Below are 20,603 nucleotides of genomic sequence, written 5' to 3' on the forward strand. Positions count from 1 at the left end.
TGTACATTAGATCCCCAGAACTAGTCATCTTATAACTGTACTCTTTGACTAACATCTCTCTATTTCCCCCAAACCCCAGCCCCTGGTATCCCTGTTATATTTTTTGAATGAGGTTGACTTTTTTTCAATCATGAAGTATTTGTCACTCTGTGTCTAGGTTATTTTACTTAGCATAATGCCCTCCAGGTTTACCTATGTTGTCACAAATGGTAGGATTTACTTCTTTGCGATGGCTGAATAATGCTTCGTCTGTATGTGTGTGTGTGTGTGTGTGTGTATGTGTATCACATTTAAAAAAATTCATTCATCCGTTAGTGGACACTCAGGTTGTTTCCATGTTTTAATTATTGTGAATAAATGCTGTAATCAACACTGGGATGGAGATATCTCATTGAGATACTGATTTCACTCCCTTGGATATATACCCAGAAGTAGGATTGCTAGATCTTATAGTATGTCTTTTTTAAATTTTTTGAGGACTCTCCATACTGTTTTCCATAATGACTGTGCCAATTTACCTTCCTACCAACAGTGTACAAGGGTTCCCTTTTCTCCACACACTCACCAATACTTGTCTTTTTGAGAAAAGCCATCCTAACAGGTGTGAGGTATTAGCTCATTGAGGTGTAATTTAATTGTGGTTTTAATTTGCACCCTCTGGTGATTAGTGGTGTTGAGCATCTTTTCATGTACTTGTCGGCTATTTCAATGTCTTCTTTGGAAAAACATCTATTCAGGTCACTTGCCCATTGTTAAATTGGATTATTGGGGTTTTTTGGTATTAAATTGTGTGAGTTCCATATATATATTTTGGATATATGATTATAATACCCTTAGCAGGTATATGGTTTGGCGATATTTTCTCCCATTTCATAGGTTGTCTTTTCATTTGTTCATTGTTTCTTTTGCTGTGCAGAAATTTTTCAGTTTGATGCAGTACCACTTGTTTTCATTTGTTTGTTTGTTTTTGCTTTTGTTGCCTATGCTTTTGGTATCATATCCAGAAAATCATCGCCAAAACCAATGTCAAGGAGCTTTTCCCCCTACATTTTCTTCTGAGTTTTACAGTTTCAGATTTTACATTTAAGTCTTAATCTTTACATTTAAGTCAAAGAGTTAGTTTTTGCATATGACATAAGATCAGGATCCAATTTCATTATTTTGTGTGTGTTTTCATCATGAATTCTTGCCAGATACTTTTTATAGCATAAATGCTGAAATATGAAGAGTTATGATGCAGTTGCCCAGGTGGGGAGACATTATTAATAGTAATAATGGTGTCTCCCCGTTGTTACTGTCTTGGCTTGGAGAGAGAAAAAGGGAATCCATTATTATACAGCACGTCATCATGCAGGTAACTTAAAGCCAACTTATTTGGAGGCACATTCTTAAAATGTATTAACATATCTTTGTGTTAAATTATTTTCTAAATTAAAAATAAAATATTTTGTATGCTAGATAAAAATAATACTTACCTATTACCCAATGCAAAATGTGCTACATTCGCAATCAATACACTGTTATTCAAAATAATATAATGTCACAACAAACAAAGATTTTATATTTTCATATGTTTTTAACTTGTAAGTCACAGATTTTGCATACTATGCATATTCTGTTATCTTGGAAAAAAAGCAACATAGCCTAGTGATTTAAGCTACCAGTACTCCTCTTTACCTATTTTTTTGTGTGTATGTAAACCACAGACAATTCCTACAGGAAAAAGAAGCATTTTATTTTTCTGGGAATGCCCCTCCCTTATCCAAAGAGATGTCAATCAAAAGTCCATCACAGGAGTGATATCCTGATCCAAACTTGTAATCAGAGGCATCCTCAGGACTTTTTAATTTTTATTTTTACTGTACAGTGGACAAGATTACTGTATTTTTGTCTGAGACTTGTAGCTTAGCACTAACGACAATCTAAGTCTAGAATCAGTGAACATGTCTTCACCACCTCATAGGGAAGTGTCTGCCTATGAATGAAGACTAAAGAGAGGAGAGTTAAGATGTGACTAGAGAGAAAGAGAGAGACACTGTTTGAGCTCCTGGATCCAGTCTCAGCTATGTCAAAGGATGTAGATCTCTACATTTTTTAGTTAGATTAGCCAATAAATGTCTTCTTTTTACTTAGGCTAGTGTTGATTGAGTTTCTGTCACTTGCAACCAAAGAATCCCGGACATTATGCCTGTAGCTTTATTTTGTTTATGCTTAATTTCTAAAACATCAAAAAGTAAAAAGTTAAACATCAAAAAGTATCTTATAAATGTATGGTGATATGTCAAATATTTTAAAAGCAATTAAATAATGAAGCCACTGTAATGAGTCATCCATAAAGTTTATGACAAATGTTACATTTTAGAAGACTATGGAAGGTAGAGCTTTGGTTATAATCATGTCGCATAACATAGTATAGATGCTAAAACTGTGAGCTCTGGAATCCAATTGCCTGATATTGAATCCCAGTTCAGTTCATTATAAATTCTGTTTTTTGGCAAGTTACTTGACTTCTCTACCTCAGTTTCCCCAAGGTGACCATCATCACAGTGCTGGGGGGACAGTTCAATGTAATAATACATGTAAAGTGTGCCTGGCACATAGTAAGGAATCAGCAAATATTATCTGCTATAAATGCAATTTTGAGGGGGTTTATGAAAAAATTTACAACAAAACGAAGGCAATTGGTGGTAGCTGTAGGATTGTCAGCAATGAAGAAGAGGAGGATAAACTACTGAAGAGACTGAAGTGGACTACAATCTGGGAAAGCACTCTGATGAGATCATTTTTAGGTAAATGCCAACTGACTTGCTAATTTGGCCTAATAGTGCCTTTATAAACATCCGTACCTTCAGCTAGGATTTCTGTATGGGGAATAAAGTGAGTGAAGTGGAAGCAAAACTTTCTATTATTTATTCTGGTTGATAACTTGTATGATTGAGAAACTTTAGTAGTTTGGAGAAATACAGTACAGTAGTGTTTGCATGGTCTATTCAAGGCACTTATTGAAACGTAGCCCATGTGTCTGAGGATTATTTTACTATTAAGTATGCGTATTTGAGAACAACTTTCTGGCTTCACTTTCATGCTTGAAGGAGAATGAGAACAAATCAGCAAGCATTGTGACCTATTCAGTGTACCTCAGGGGATTATCATGTTGTTTTGTGTCACTCAAGGTTAGGAAGTCATAAATAGATAAGGGATTAGTGTTGTCACAAGAACCAGAAAGAAAACAGGTAGATACATTTTCCTAGGTAACTTTTATAGGCAATATTATTGCAACTCACTAGACTACAACCTACTAATATGTTGATCCTGTGGAATCCATGTGCTTGTCATCAGGGGATGACTCAAAAGGGAGTGTGTTGCTAATAGCTACTCTATGATTCTCCAAGAGTCCTGGATCTGCAAATTAGTACAGAAAACTTCCTTAATAAACTGTAATCCGTGTTTACTCATATAATTACCATCGATCTGAAAAGGTAAAAGGGAAAATTGTATGTCCTAGTCCATTAGTCTCATTAAACTTTTGTCAAATTATAATAAACAGAAAGTTTTCATAGTTCTAAAATAGTATGTGTTTAAATGCAACATTAAATGTGCAGAAGAAGAGGTGACATCTAAGTTAAATATGGTTTGGGAATTACAAACATGTAACAAGCATATAACATTTGAGCTTTAATCTACAGAGAAATTTTGCACTAAAGACCAGTTTTGGATAGGATCCAATAGTATGTGGACTCAATAGTATGTCACTTGAGTGTAGACACTAGGCTTGTTTGGAAGAGAATGTTCATTTCTCCAGCTTTCAATACCAGCAGGGAATCTTTAGCAAGGATGCCTTTAGAATCTGTACCAACCAGTGGTCCACCAGAGTCACCCTAGAGAGGAAAAGGATATATATATATGTGTATACATATACATATATATATGTGTATATATATACACATATATATACACACACATACACACACACACACACACACACACACATATTATTTTCATCTACTGATCTTTAGGCCATTTTCCCAGAATGATGGAACACCTCAGCATCTGGATTTCCCTGTGCTGTAATTCTTCCCATCATCCTGGATAATTTTCAACATCTGTTGGTGATACATGTAATACTTTAGCTCACAGTCTCTTGGCTTCCTTGACTCTGATCATTTTATTGAACCTTTCCATGTCACTCCTTGTTATCACCTGGAACTGCTCCACCTCTGAAACACCATTATTCAGTATTACGATTGTGTGCATCTACCCCTTAAGTTTTTTTGTTCCACTTATTCCACCTTTTACTTTGTGTCTGCTCTTCAGTCTCACTAAGAATGTGAATCCTTGGACTCCTCTATGAATGTATTAGCTCATGTCCTGTTGCTCTTCTTTCTTTATGCCAGCTATGTTTCATAATGCACCATACCACTATGGAGCTTCTCAGTTCCCCATCTTTCTCCCCATCATAGCCTGGGCCAAAGCAGACACTGTGAAGCCATGTTACAAATTCACATCCTCAAACCAACACCTCTAAGCAATATTTATGTGTCTTTAGCCAGCTTCTTTTATTTTCTTTTTGTTTTTTTTTCAGATGACTGTTAGCATTTTTTTTTAACAATGAAGTATTTTTTAAAAACTTTTAGGTTTTAGGTTCAGGGGCACACATGCACATTTGTTATATAGGTGAATTGCTTGTCATGGGGGTTTGGGGTCTAGGTTCTTTCATCACCCAGGTATAGTACCTGACATGCAGTTTTTCAGTCCTTACCTTCCTCCCACCTTCCACTCTCAAGTAGGCTCTGGTGTCTGTTGTTCCCTTCTTTGTGTCCATATGCACTCAATGTCAGCTCCCACTTATAAGTGAGAACATGCATTACTTGGTTTTCTGCTCCTGTATTAGTTTGCTTAGGGTAACTAAGCAGCTCCCTTTCTAATTTTTCAGGGCAGCCATTCCAAACTCTTGTGATTTCACGGTTTTTGAAAATCCCGTTCCCTCATTCTGAATCTAGTGTATTACTTTTAAATTCTGTGAGTAAGTGGAGAGTAACAGGTGAGAATCCCTTCATTCCTTGTCTTGTCTTTTGGCTTCTCAGCTCACTTAAGTCAGTCCACATCTGTGTCTACTTTTCTTCTTCTCAGATAGATAAATGTATTTCATCTTTTAAAAAATTGAGATCTGATCTACAAATAAACATTGTATATATTTAAGGTGTACAATGTGATGTTTTGATATACATATTCATTGTGAAATGATTCCCCCAATCAAGCTAATTAACCTATTCATAACCTCACATATTTACTTTTTTTTGGTGAGAACACTCAAGATCTCTCTGAGAAAATTTTAAGCATACATTATTATTAATGATAATCACCATGCTGAACATTAGATATCTAGAACTTATAACTGAAAGTTTGTACTCCTTGATCAACATCCCCTTATTTTCCCAGCCACACCCCAACGCCCCATCCGTGGCAACTATTGTTACACAATGTTTCAATGAGTTTGATTTTTTTTAGATTCTATGTATAAGTGAATGTATGGATTATTTTCTTTCTGTGTCTGGCTTATTTTACTTAGTATAGTGTCCTCTAAGTTTATCATTGTTGAAAATGACAGGATTTTTTTTTCTTTTATACGGCTGAATAATGCTCGTGTGTGTGTGTGTGTGTGTGTGTGTGTGTATCACAATTTTTAATCTACTCATTCCTAGATGGACACTTAGATGGTTTCCATATCTTGGCTATTGTGAATAAAGCTAGAATGAACATAGGAGTGTAAATATTTCTTTAAAATCCTGTTTACAATTCTTTTGGATAAATACTTGGAAGTGTGATTGCTGGATACCATAAAAATATGATAATTCTATTTTTAGTGTTTTTGAAGACAATTCATACTTTTTTCCCTAATGGCTGTACCAATTTACATTCCCACCAGTGGTGTACTCTTATCAGAACTTTTTGTTAATAGTCATCCTAACATGTGCAAGGTATAACCTTATTATGGTTTTAATTTATGCTTTCCTAGTGCTTAGTGATATTGACCATCTTTTCATGCACCTGTCAGCCATTTGCATGTCCTCTTCGGGAAAATGTCTACTCAGTTTATTTGTTCATTTTAAAATTAGGCTATTTTGTGTTTTCTTTTTAGCATTGAGTTGTGTGAGCAACCAAGAGTTCCTACAAAGAGGCTTGATGGAAGAGACTTAATAACGTTTGCAGAATGTACCAAGAGGTCCATCAGGGTGGGACAGTTTGGAAAATATAGAAGAAAACTCACATTAATAGAAAGTTCAAATACCTATGTAGTAGGAAGGAGACTGAGTGAAAAACACATGCAAGAGATTAGTTTTGAATAGTAAAAGAAACTTGTTTATCCCAAGCCCTGAGGGTGAGAATGAGTACAAATATAAATGTATCAAGGAGAAAGGAAATAAAAGGATTTCTCATATGATTGCTTCCATTGTTTTTCTGGCTAGTAGGAGGAAATATCACATGCTAAAGAAGATAAGGACATGGTGAGATACGTAGGTAACGAATATAATGAAAGTCCGGCGTAGCATTATAAAAATGCATTAATAATTGTGCAGGGTGTTAAGGACCCACATGTAATTATGTAACTCCAGTTTACAAGAAGGCGTGATTTCTTCTAGCTGTTCTCAGAACTTGCATATAACAGCAAATACAGTTGATAGATTGCTCTGTGGTTGATGATTATTTGAATGGGTGTCGGGGAAGTCAAGGAGAGTGCTGTCAATAGAGTGGCTGAAATAATAAAACAATGGTCCTAGGCTGTTTAACGTTAGGAGAGAGTCATGAGGGTGGGGGTTGACGCACTGAGAAGAAATTAAGAGGAACAGAGCTTTAAGCTCTTCATGATATTGAAGAATAGGTTTAGTGGGACAGCTGGAAAGCTAGAAATTTGTAGTTAGAGATGATGATTATGTATTGCAAATACTTGTTTGCGTGTCTGCTAGCTCCTAGAGTACAGGAATATGCTGTGTTCATTTTAATTAACTTCCCTGCACATAGCACAGTATCTGGCACATAGGTAGTAGTCAATAAATAATCACTACATGAAAGATTGCATGAATAAAATAAAGGTTTTCTTGGATTTATCACTGATTCTACCTGCTTAGAAACTTTTGTTAGCTCTGGGACTATTGTTCATAAACAGCAACGGTTGTTAAAAGCACATTAAGCATAAGGAAAAACATCTTAGTGTAGAGTTCAGAGCATGGGCCCTAGAGTCCAATTTCCTGCGTCTAAATCTCAGTTCTTTTGCCGCTTAATAGCTCTGTGAGTTTAGACAAATTACTTGATCTTTTTGTTTCAATTTCCTCATCTAGAAATAGGGCTTACAATAGCACAAATATACTGCAGAGGACTGAGGTAACTATAATACATTGATATTTGTAAAGAGCTTAAAGCAGTGCTTGGCACATGGGAATACTATATAAGAGTCGTTAAATCAATAAAATATTTAGGATGTTGGAACCACGTTGTGAAAGCTCCATGATTGTTAGTTTTGCTATTAGACCCAGTTGAGTGTTTCTCAGTGAAATGACAGTCACACTAAAGTCACCAGTGAACCATCTCATCTCTTCACTGCTTATTCTAAATTGAGTCTCTTTCCCACTGCTGCTCCCAGCTTTATACAGCAAGGTAATTTAGCACTTTAGGACTTTAATGAGACCTATTTGATATCATTGTAATTCTAATTAGATACTTTGGCTAGGAAACATACGTAAGCCTTTAAAAATTGTCAATCCCTTGAGAAAACTGAACTGATTATTTGGAAATTTAAAACTACAAGAATAAAGTTCTTGAAATTAGAATAAACAGACTTACCTGGCAGGCATCCACACGTGGCTGCAGGAACCCGGCACACAACATTCCAGATGTGATGACTCTGCTATCTGCCTCCCCATTGTTGCAGGTCCTATTATCTATAATCTTCACTAATCCCTTTTGGAGTACATTCGGAGTTGTTCCTAAAGGAAGAAAATTATGTAATTTTTGTTGATGTCACTATTAATCTTTCTGGCTAGGCTATTAGTATCTAACTTTAACACTATGTACAATTTCTAAATCAAATCAGTGTAAAGTATAATTAAGCTGTTAGCTGTTTTCTTAGTGACAAAAAAGCAAGTAATGTTTATAAACATACCAAGCTATTGCTGAAAAATGACCATTTTTAGAAATATTTAGTGTATACATCTATATGTAATAAGATTTTTTCTTTTGAGTTGTTTTGAAATTTTATATGTATTACATGTATTAATATGTAATAATATGTTTATTAATGTATTAATATGTTGTATATAAGCAAAAAATAAAAATAACGAGCATATTTTGAATAACTCAGTAAGCTATGTTTTAGAAGATAACTCATGGAAACTACATCTGATTTCTTATTCTGTACAGAAAAGACTGTCTTAGAAAACAAAATGAATCAGGTGCTGTGGCTCACGCCTGTAATCCCAGCACTTTGGGAGGCTGAGGTGGGCACATCACCTGAGGTCAGGAGTTTGAGATCAGCCTGACCAACATGGTGAAACCCCGTCTCTGTTAAAAACACAAAAATTAGCCAAGTGTTGTGGTTCATGCCTGTAGTTCCAGCTACTCGGTAGGCTGAGGCAGGAGAATCGCTTGAACCTGAGAGGCGGAGGTTGCAGTGAGCCGAGATCACGCCATTGCACTCCAGCCTGGGCAACAGAGCGAGACTCTGTCTCAGAAAAAAAAAAACAACAACAACAACCAACCAACCAACCAAAGAAAACAAAATGAAAAACTCATATTGCAGGAGCATACATTTTATGATTATTTAAAAATTTTTCAGCTAAATTTTTACTGTAATTCTGAACTTTGAAATTAATTTTAGGTTTATTTTTCTGCTTTCAAACTGCATTTATAACTGTGAATAGCCACTAAGTGTTCACATTATTAGGGTCATGGGGATGCATATATTTAAATCTTTGCTCAAGTATCACCTTGTCACCTCATTAAAAATGCTGAATCCCCTGTAGTCCCTATTTTTTTCTATGGCACTTAACCGTATAAAATTTGCTATAACTTACTTATTTCCTTTAATATACTTACATCCTTCATTTCTTGAAATTGTCCATTTTCCTTTGTTAAGGATGAAAGCTTTTTCCTTTTTTTTTTTTTTACTAAGAAAATAGGCAGGAATATCTGCCCATTTCATTCATTAATGTATCCAAACCACCTAGAACAATCCCTGGAACAAAGGTGGTAATTATTTTTCATTAGTAAATGAATAAATGAATGAAGGAAATGAATTACTTATTCAAATAATGTTTTTTTGAAAAACTGCCATCTTAAGAGGAATTATAGTAAACAGCTCTATGAAGTTATAGTTTCTGCATGAATGTTGTTGAGGATAATTTTCAATCCATTCCACATTGTACTCTTAAAAATGATCCAGATAAAGTATTTTTCAGTTTAGGTATAATTCTTAGTACTTTTCTTTTTAACTCCTAAAATTCAAGCCATATAATGGAGTCAGGTGAGGAACACACCATCAGACTTTAAATGTTCCCCATCCAGTGACCACTGCTTCTGAATTGTATAGGAATATATAATTAACATCTGGAAGACATGCTTTTTGGATGTTGTTTGTATATAACACCGGTGAAGACAGATGCACAACAGCAATGTCATTGTCATGTGCAGAGTAATGGTAGTTTTCTTGAATTATAACATTCTTGATATTTCACTGTGTTTGTGGATTACTTAAAATAACATTCCATTCTTTAGGATCATGGACCCTAAAAAATAGATTTATTAATTAAAAGTCCTGTATATTGTACTGTAGGAATTAATGTCTTACAATTTTAAAAACAATTAGGTGTGTTTTGAGTTCCCATGATGCTTATAAACATACAAAAATAAAGTTGTGTGTAAGAGAAAAATAAAAATAATGATAACAGCAGATTTTGAATAATGAAATGTCATGTTTAGAAGATAACCCATGAAAACTACATTTTATTTCTTATTCTGTACAGAAAAGACTGAAGGGGATTTAGAAAAATAAATAATGACAATATAGGATAATAAGATTAAATAAAAAGTGGGCAAGGGTATGGGAAAGTGAACTAAGGGAAATTATGGAAATAGTCTAAATCCTCTTTTTGACCATTAAAATCTATAAATAGAAATGTATTTCTGACTTATTATTTGTTAATCCAGGATTTTTATATTAAGTGCTGAAAAATAGTGCTGCTGAAACATTTTCAAACTCTCTGCTAAAGCAACATAAGAAGCAAGCATGATTTTGAAATTGCTGAGCAGGTTTGGGAGAGATTTTTTGCTTAAAAAAGACCCAATGAGTGCTATATAAAACCAGTGGAAGTTAATGAAAAGTATCATCAAACAAAAGGGTAAACATGTCTTAGTTAAAAAGGGCAAACTATTGGTGCAATAATATACCCTTTAAAGATATCATCATTTCAAATAGGGCTGTACCAATATGGAAAGATATAGGATGAATTCAAAGCCTATGACTAAATAATTTAACCCAAATGCAATAATGATGAGAAAGAAATAAGATCCATGTTCAATTGGGGATTTATAGTTTCTTTATAAAGATGAAGTACAGTGACTCTAGTGGTTCTTGACGGGGGACAATTTCATCCCCCACATTTAGCAATGTCTGGAGACATTTTGGTTGTCAATACTGAGGGGTGTTACTAATGTTAGGAGTCAGGTATGCCACTAAATATCCTTCAATGCACAGGACAACTTTAACAAAGAATTACTTATACAGTCTAAACTGTCTATACTGCCATTTTTGACAAATCATGCTTCAGCCTATGTCTGTCATTACGTTGATAATTAACTGAGTAATTTTGAGGCCATACCTCACAGTATTAGACAGTTGGATGTGTAGTTGTGTGGGTGTATTATTGAAAGACAGTAGGCTTTTAAGGACTTGAGTGACTTTGAGGCCTTGCTTTATGAAGCAGTGAGCAGCAGTGATAAGCCAGCTGTTACTAAGCCACGTGGCTCCGTGTCGGTAGACGTTGTTCTGTGGAAGGCTAGCTCGTCAGGGCCATTCTCCTTCCTCAGCATCCAGACCCTCTGCTATTTTGTTGCCAGAGGGAGTTATTGTGCATTGTCCACAACCTGCTCAAAATACAGTTCTGCTTATGCTTGTATATTGGTATAGTAGAACCTACCACAGAGAATCCGTCCCATAAAAGGAACTTGAGAAATATATGTAGAAATGAAGTCCATATTGGGCCAGGTGTGGTGGCTCACGCCTGTGTAATCTCAGCATTTTGGGAGGCCAGCGCGGGCAGATCACAAGGTCAGGAGATCGAGACCATCCTGGTCAACATGGTGAAACCCAGTCTCTATTAAAAATACAAAAATTAGCTGGGTGTGGTGGTGTGTGCCTATAATCCTAGCTACTCGGGAGAAGCGCTTGAACCAGGGAGTCAGAGGTTGTGGTGAGCTGAGATTGCACCACTGCACTCCAGCTTGGCGACAGAGCAAGACTCTGTCTCAAAAAAAAAAGAAAAGAAAAAAGAAATGAAGTCCATATTGTGTTATCCATGACACAGCTTTTGCTTTTGTATTTCTTTAAGGTTTTGCTTTTGTATTTCTTTAAGAAAATATCAGGAAGATATTTTGAAATAAAAATGATACTTGATTACAAAGCCCTTTTCTGTAATGGGTATATTGCAAAACATTTGTACAAATTTGTGTAATTTGTATAATGAAAATACTGCCATAATCAATGTGTGGGCATAAATTAATGCAGTGGCTTTCAATCAGGACAATTTTGTACACCACCCCTCCAAGAGAGATGTATTTGGCAATTCCTGTGTTAGAGCAGGTAGTTAGGTAGACATGAACAGAGCAGGAGAGCACCCCCGCAACCAGGAATGTCAGGTGACCATCAGGTGATGGTGAGGTGGTTGTTAAACTGTCTCTCTAAAGTAATAATTGGTCACAGCCAGTGCCAGGGAAAGGCAGTCACCCAACAGGTAGAAGACACCTGATGTGGGTGATCAGCAGCTTCCCAATCAGATCTCAGGAGTTGGGCAGTTGGGCTCAAGCATGAGCACTAAGAGGGAAAATGGTGGAGTTTAACTGGTATATGATCTTCCTTTAGGAAATCTCAACTGGTAAAAGAAAAACGCCTCAAATGAGCATGCATACAACTTTTGTCAACACACTGTGCGTGCAGCCCGTCCCAAGTGCTGGCAGGCCACTGTACCTGTGGACAGCTCACCCCAAGGGAAGAATCAGGGGAAAGTAAAGCAGATCCCGGAAGCATGTCAATATGTAAAATACCAAGTCAAATGTCAAACTGTGCACTTGATCTCTCAAGTCACTTGCTTAGCCCGCTTCCAAGTGTACTTTACTTCCTTTTGTTCATGCTCTAAAACTTTTAAGTCAACTTTCACTTCAGCTCTAAAATACTTGCTCTGGTCTCTCATTCTGCCTTATGCCCCTTCAGTTGGATTCTTTTTTCTGAGGAGGCAAGAATTGAGGTTGCTGCAGACCCACACAGATTGGTTGCTGGTAACACTTGGAGACATTTTTGATTGTCACAATTGTGGAGTGAGAAGCCTACTGGTATCTCGTGGGTAAAGGCCAGGGATAGTGTTAAGTATTTTGTAATACACAGGACAGCCTCTGAAACAATTATCTGGCCCCACATGTCAATAGTGTTAAAGCTGAGAAACCGTGGGTTAGGTAAAAGTACTTGTTACTGAGAATGAGAATATTTAAATAAATTGGAAAGGTTAAATGGTCAATTGCTTCATATAGATGTTAATTATATATGTCTAGATGTACACTGAGATACTCTTTCCTAGGATGAAAGGGTAATAGAAGATAAGGGAGAATCATGTATATTTTTACAATTTTTTATTAAAAATTTTTTCATGTAAACTTTAAAAAAGGCAGCTGGTCCTCTGAAGTCCTTGAGTTTGTATATTGCTTCTAATTCTAGGTTATTCTCTTGTTGCAAACCAGACTTCATGTTGTGAAGGCATCCTTTTCATAAAAATCACTTGGCTAAACTGTGGCCTTTGTGGTTGCTTTTTCTAAATGAGCCAGCATTCACACTGACTTATTGAATGTAACTCCCTTTTCCTTTTCTTCCCACTCCTTTATCATAGACAACCATGATGTAATGCTTGTCCCTTACCATGGACAACCAGAGGTCTAATGGTTTCTTCCTATCCTGTCTTCTGTCTGGACAACTCCTAAAAGAAGTTGGCTTTTACTCAGCTTCCTTCAGAAAAATACAAAAACAAAGATGATTCTCTGTGGGTGAGGAGAACCTTGCCTCTGTGACTCTGCTTCCATCTTTCTCCTCTTACTCAGAACTCTAATTTGTTTTCATGCATTAACTTTCATTCTAAATTCTCATTTAATCATATAATTGCATGTTAGTCTTTCAGCTGCCACCTCTGCAGTTACTACCTTATTACCTCTGCTGAAGTCTTACCTGTCATCTTACAGCTTTGTTATGTCAGAAGAGATCATATGAAAAATTTCAAGGACTTAAGGACTGTAATGAAGATTGCTGGCTGATACTTTCAGAAACATAGGCAAATCAACTGATTTTGTACAGCCTTCCAACTCTTGTAACTACTTCTACTCGTTTACTACTGCATTTTAATACACTTTATGTTGCATATCAAGGCTCTATTTCTTAATGCTGTTTGATTTTCTTTACCCCTCCTTTTTAAATTTAAAGTATAAAGAAGCTAAATAGGCCAAGTGAAATTCAGAATACTGGTATGGATGGTTGTTTAGTATTCCAGCTCCATCCAGCTGGAAAGAGCTGATCTCTCTCTTACCACTGCTTTTATTTCTGTCTTGACTATCTTCTATGAACCTGACAAATCTCAATTGTGGATTTGGATCATATTGGTACTGAAGTTTTTCATTAGAATAATTGACTTTAAGACATTTTATTGAGGATTGTTCGCTCATACACTGTAAGAGAGAAAAATAATCCAGTACAGGTTTCTGTTTAAGTTTTGCCCAGGTTTCTCAGAAATAGCTATACTGTGACTGAGGGATAGTAAGAGCAGTCAGGGTCAGTGTCACCTGGTTCCAGCGGGTGAGTCCTCTAATCCAGCTGTCTCAGTCAGTCTCAGTCCCCAGATAAGAGCAGTGCCTCTTCTGACAGCCTGCTCTAGGTTCCTGCAACCCAGGGGATCATATTTCCTAGGCAGGTAGTGGAAGAATGGAGGCAGAATGCCTTGGCCAGCCAGGAAGAAGCCGCTTGTGTGTAAGGCAGCTTACTCTTTGCACACCAAATATGGGTTCTAGGATCAGAATTCTCCAGTGAGTTTCTAGGCCTGGAGTTCTCATAAGCAAAATAGAAAATACTAATAGATGAAATTTACTGAGTTCATAATATGAGCCATGTACTCTGATAAGTAATTTACTTGTGGTATTTTATCTTCAAAATAATTTGGAACTGGGGTATTGATAATTTAAATAACTGTAAAAACTCATCCAGTTAGTAAATGACAGAGCTGGGACTCAAAATTCATATGTAGCTGGTTTTAGATTCTAATTTCTTAATTATCATTGCTTGTCCCTATAACCCCTCTGCCATATGGCACGTGATAATGTATTCCTCACTTTAATCAATGATATCAGTCAATTTAAGGCCAACTCTGGCCTTAAAGCAGAGTTTCTAAAAGCAGCTTTTCTGTTATTACACATTTATGGATATGACAATGACTCTCAAGGAGAGGTTTGGCATCCGAAGAATTAATTTTCCCTTGAAAACAACTTATTCTTGATGAACTAACTTGAGAAGATTTTTGGCTGCCGGCATTGCAATGTCTAAAAGTCAAGGGAAAAGAAAGTGAAAATATTTACATTTATGAACACATTTTATTTTCATATTAATGTTAATTGTTTTCTTTTTGGAAACACATTATTCTGTAGGCATAATCATCTTATTCAATCTTGACTATAATTTCTATGTTCATAAGTTAGTATAGAGAGTAATAACATCTTTGCATTCATTCTTCAGTTTCTAAAGAGACTCTCAAGTTCTTCATTATAAGTTATCTGAAAAAGAGGTCTGGATCCTGGAAAGTACTAAAATATATGAAAAATTGTGATCTTCTATCATATTCTGAATGTACAACACAGAAAACTGAATGTATTCGACACCTTTTATGGACCACTTTAAATTCTTTTTGACTTATCTCTTATTTCTTTATTTTTATTGTACTTTATTTATTTACTTATTTTTTGAGATGGAGTTTCACTCTTGTTGCCCAGGCTGGAGTGCAATGGTGTGATCTCGGCTCACTGCAACCTCTGCCTCCCGGGTAGCTGGGATTACAGGTGTGCACCACCAAGCCCAGCTAATTTTGTATTTTTAGTAGAGATAGGGTTTCGCCATGTTGGTCAGGCTGATCTCGAACTCCCGATCGCAGGTGATCCTCCTGCCTCGGCCTCCCAAAATGTTGGGATTACAGGCATGAGCCACCGCGTCTGGCCCTTATCTCTTATTTCAACTGCAGTTGTGGTGACCACATAAATTTGGATCTGCTTTGCTCAAAGGTAACTTGATAGGTGCCCTGCTAAGTCAGCACCTAAGCCTTCTCACTTTCTTTTCGTTTTTTTTTTTTTTTTTGAGACGGAGTCTCGCTCTGTCACCCAGGCTGGAGTGCAGTGGCGCAATCTCGGCTCGCTACAAGCTCCACCTTCTGGGTTCACGCCATTCTCCTGCCTCAGCCTCCTGAGTAACTGGGACTACAGGTGCCCGCCACCACGCCCGGCTAATTTTTTTTTTTTTTTTGTATTTTTAGTAGAAACGGGGTTTCACCGTGTTATCCAGGATGGTCTCAATCTCCTGACCTCGTGATTTGCCCACCTTGGCCTCCCATAGTGCTGGGATTACAGGCGTGAGCCACTGGGCCCGGCCAGACTTCTCACTTTCTGCCAGAAGAAACCTGCTGGACACTCCCAGATGGACAATTTGGAAACACAGGAGTTAATGCCAGGATAGACAGTGACCAATGTAAAATGGGAGCTGATGGACAAAAGCTTCCCTCTTTAGTCATAGCGGGTACAGTTCTGAAATACAACTAATTAGGTCCCAGAGGGTGGAGCTAGAGTTGCCCCTAGTGATGGCCAACTCACTTTCAAGTCAACTACTGCATGCAAGCTTTTGTTTCAAGATCTGCTTTTTGAGAAACAAAGCTAAGACACTTGAATAATTATGTATCTTCACACATAACATTAATAACGAGGAGACAGTACATACATTGTTGTATTTAATGTGTTTTATTGTGTCAAGTGTATTTTACGATATTTTAACTGTTTAAAAATGAATACTCTTTGTGTGTTAAGTTTCAGTTATGCAAAACATTTGGTTAAGCATGCCATCCCATTTTCCATTCATTTTGGGTCAAAAGAAATTTAATTCAGTAATGAAGCAAACTTTAACATTGTCTGCTAATCCCTGAATAGACAAATTATTTCAGGGAATATTACAGAATGGAATTATTTACGGGAGTAACTATTTCCTGAAATAATTTGTCTATCCATTGATTAGTAGACAATATTAAAGTTTCCTTCATTACTGAATTAAATTTAATTTAGTAGATCCCTGATAGACAAATTATTAGATCCCATATCTCTGCAGAATTTCAAACCTGTTCTAATCCCATATGAGGTATGAGTAGAATCTGCAGAATTGCAACCCTGTTCATTTCATGTGATAAATGTGCGAGGAGAGGGTGAACAAATGAGCGATGCTTCAAATTTCAAATCCAGAAGACCATAAACCTACTTACCATATCTACTTAAGAGTTCCTCTTCAAAAATAAGTCACCAGCTTTTGCATGAATTAAATACTATGTCACTGTAGGTTCATTTTTATTAGGTTTCTGGATTTCTATAAATCCAAGAAAGAAAAGAACATTCAGTTCTACATGCCAATTACAATAACACACTCTTATTAGGTTGCACAACAAATCAGGGAGACAAAAGAACCATTTACCAGAAAGTCGACTTGTCTGAACAAAAAAGCCAAAGTAATTTAGCAGTGAGGGCTAAGTAGTCATCGGGGTTGTGAGTTGATATGAGTCACGCCTACTTAAATTGAAAGCTGGCATTTTTTCATCTAATCTTTCACAGGTGCCTTCCAAAGGCTGTTTTTTATTTGACATGATACTTCTAGGGCTCAGTTTTTAGTTTTGTGGCTTGGCAAATATATCAAACCATATTAAGATTATTTAGGAATAATTAAACTTTTATCTAGACTGGAAAAAAATGTTAATTCCTATAGCTTTGGAACTAATTATTTAGAAACCCTATAATGTTTATGGAAGTTTCTTCTTACTTTGAGATTTTCTTTGTTGATGTATGTCTTGCTAAAGAGAAGAAATGACTTATAATTTACTTTTTTTTTTTTTCTTTTTGAGATGGAGACTCGCTCTGTCACCCAGGCTGGAGTGCAATGGTGCAATCTCTGCTCACTGCAACCTCTGCCTCCTGGGTTCAAGTGATTCTCCTGCCTCAGTCTCCTGAGTAGCTGGGATTACAGGCGCGTGCCACCACGTTTGGCTACTTTTTGCATTTTTAGTAGACATGGCGTTTCACCATGTTGGCCAGGCTGGGCTCGAACTCCTGACTTCGTGATCCACCCACCTTGGCCTCCCAAAGTGCTGGGATTACAGGCGTGAGCCACCGTGCCCGGCCATAATTTACTTTTAATAGTTGTATTATCCCAGACCCCTTGGGTAGGTGGAAGACAGGTTGTAATGACTGGGGAAGTGACTTAAGCCATCACCCCTTTTGGCAAAGTCGCTGCTATGGCTGTTTTTGTTTCCTTCCTTTTAAGCCCCTTGGCACACCCTGAGTCTGGATATTCCGGTAGATTTACCTCTGAGTTAAGGAGTCAACATTGTAACCTAAGATACTCTGTTTACAATGTCCTATATAAAGGAAGTGACAAAAAACAATGGCACATGCCTACCAAGAGGAAATTCCATCAAAGGATAATAAGACAAAGCAGTTTTGAAAAACAGCTCAGCAAATGTGCATTGGTCTTCTCCTGTGGGGCAAGAATCAAAAAATAGATGTTCTTCATGGACCATTGGTGGACCCAGCCCTCACTGAACTTGGAGTCTAATGGAAGAGATTTTTTTTTTTATTATTATAATTTAGGTTTTAGGGTACATGTGCACAATGTGCAGGTTTGTTACATATGTATCCATGTGCCATGTTGATTTCCTGTACCCATTAACTTGTCATTTAGCATTAGGTATATCTCCTAATGCTGTCCCTCCCCCCTCCCCCCACCCCACAACAGTCCCCAGAGTGTGATGTTCCCCTTCCTGTGTCCATGAGTTCTCATTGTTCAATTCCCACCTATGAGTGAGAACATGCGGTGTTTGGTTTTTTGTCCTTGTGATAGTTTACTGAGAATGATGTTTTCCAGTTTCATCCATGTCCCTACAAAGGACACGAACTCATCATTTTTTATGGCTGCATAATATTCCATGGTGTATATGTGCCACATTTTCTTAATCCAGTCTATCGTTGTTGGACATTTGGGTTGGTTCCAACTCTTTGCTATTGTGAATAGTGCTGCAATAAACATACGTGTGTATGTGTCTTTATAGCAGCATGATTTATAGTCCTTTGGGTATATACCCAGTAATGGGATGGCTGGGTCAAATGGTATTTCTAGTTCTAGATCCCTGAGGAATCGCCACACTGACTTCCGATGGCCATCATTAAAAAATCAGGAAACAACAGGTGCTGGAGTGGATGTGGAGAAATAGGAACACTTTTACACTGTTGGTGGGACTGTAAACTAGTTCAACCATAATGGAAGAGATTTTAAAAAAATGTGTATAAGTTAAAATCAGTGTAAAAGTGCTGTAAACCAAAAATAAAATTCTAAATCCCCCTAACCATCTGAATGGACCCGTCCTCTCAGCAAGATCATTCGAAAATTAACCTGAAAAACTAGTTCAAGGCCATGATTGGAAGTGGGGGTCAGATGTGTCTCATTGTACCCTCCTTCCTTTTGGAATTCCAGAAAAGCCAACCAGCATTAGGATCAACACAGACCTTAAGTCTAATAAGAAGCAATCTTTTCTCTCTGAAGTCTGCTGTTCGGAGGCCTCATCTGCATGATAACACCTTCGTTTCCCCTTATCGTAACCCAGATATTCCTTTCTATTGATAATAACTCTTTAAACCAATTGCCAATCAGAAAAATTTTAAATCTGCTTGTGACCTGGAAGCCCTGCTTCCAGTTCTGCCTTTCCTGATCAAACCAATGTAACTCTTACATGTACTGATTGATGTGTTATGTCTTCCTAAAATGTATAAAAGCAAACTACTCTGACCACCTTTAACACATGTTATCAGGACCTCCTGAAGCTGTTTAACCTTGGCAAAATAACCTTTCTAAATTGAGACCTGTTTCAGATACTTTTGGCCTCACAATAATATGGAAGAAGTATGCATAGACAGTTGAAAACACCAGGAAAAGTCATTTAGCATAGAGGAGTGACAGGGGGAATTGGCATAGCTGATAACAAAAATTCTTTTGGAAGGGCGGAAGGGAGTCAAGATTTCTCTTAGGGGTAAAATAGGCAAAATTCACTGGCTGTTGAACATTAGATTAGAAAAAATCTTAGACACTTTCTAAATGGGCCTTTTGGATCTTCAGTATAGCAGGTCCATGACCACTGTTCATATTTGCCAAGGTTAGGAACTGAAAAATGCAACTTTGGATGCACTGGTAAGAAGGAGGGCTCATCAAAAAGCCTGATTTCCAGTGAATATTTCTAACCTTAAAAGAAGAAATCTGAAACAGATAAGGATAATCAAATCTAAACTGTGTAATTTTGAAGTATAAGGAAAGATTTTCCAGGAGCTATAGATTAAATTACACTATAAATTCTATCTAGACCACAGGCTTTAACTCTACTTAGATGAAGTAATGACTTCACCTTCATTACTTTACGTGGGTCCAAATGCTAAATTAGCGGATGAGTTTTATTTTTTAGATAGTTTTGCTTTGAGCCTACCAATACAAATTTAGAAGAATTGAGCTGTATTCTCTTATGGAATGTGCTTTAGGCGATATTAAAAATGTTCATGTGGTAGATTTCTGAAAATGTTGAAACTTACGTACATGGACTTACCGAACAAGGTAACAACTGTAAATTGTTTTATGACACAGAAAACATCTTCCACCATGGCAGTTTATTTATAATACTTTTTCCAAAAAAGCTCTAATAGGACTGGTCTACATTAAAAATAAATGAGCAGAGCATAGACCTGGATTGTGGTTGAACAAAATTTGAATTCTTTACTTACTGCAGGTTGTTTGTTTGTTTGTTTTTGTAGAGATGGGGTTTCGCTATGATGCCCTGGCTGGTCTTGAACTCCTGGCTTCAAGAGATCTTCCTGTCTTGGCCTCCCACAGTGCTGGGATTATAGGCATGAACCACCATACCTGGCCTCACTGCAGGTTTTGATTAGTCCTCCTGGCTGCATATTTGGGCTCAAAAAAATGCTTTTCTTTATGTTACTAAATAGACTGAAATTTATCTCTGTGGGTACACATT

At 36.9% G+C, this 20,603-nt stretch overlaps 1 pseudogene; it reads right to left on the minus strand.

The window, feature by feature from the left end:
* Nucleotides 1–3,738: 3,738 nt before the first annotated feature.
* On the minus strand, nt 3,739–20,232 carry LOC116476613 (transmembrane protease serine 11C-like; annotated as a pseudogene).
* Between the last annotated feature and the right edge of the window lie 371 nt (nt 20,233–20,603).

This window comes from Hylobates moloch, unplaced genomic scaffold (genome assembly GCF_009828535.3).
Source record: "Hylobates moloch isolate HMO894 unplaced genomic scaffold, HMol_V3 SCAFFOLD_2, whole genome shotgun sequence".
In the NCBI taxonomy this organism is placed as follows: domain Eukaryota; kingdom Metazoa; phylum Chordata; class Mammalia; order Primates; family Hylobatidae; genus Hylobates; species Hylobates moloch.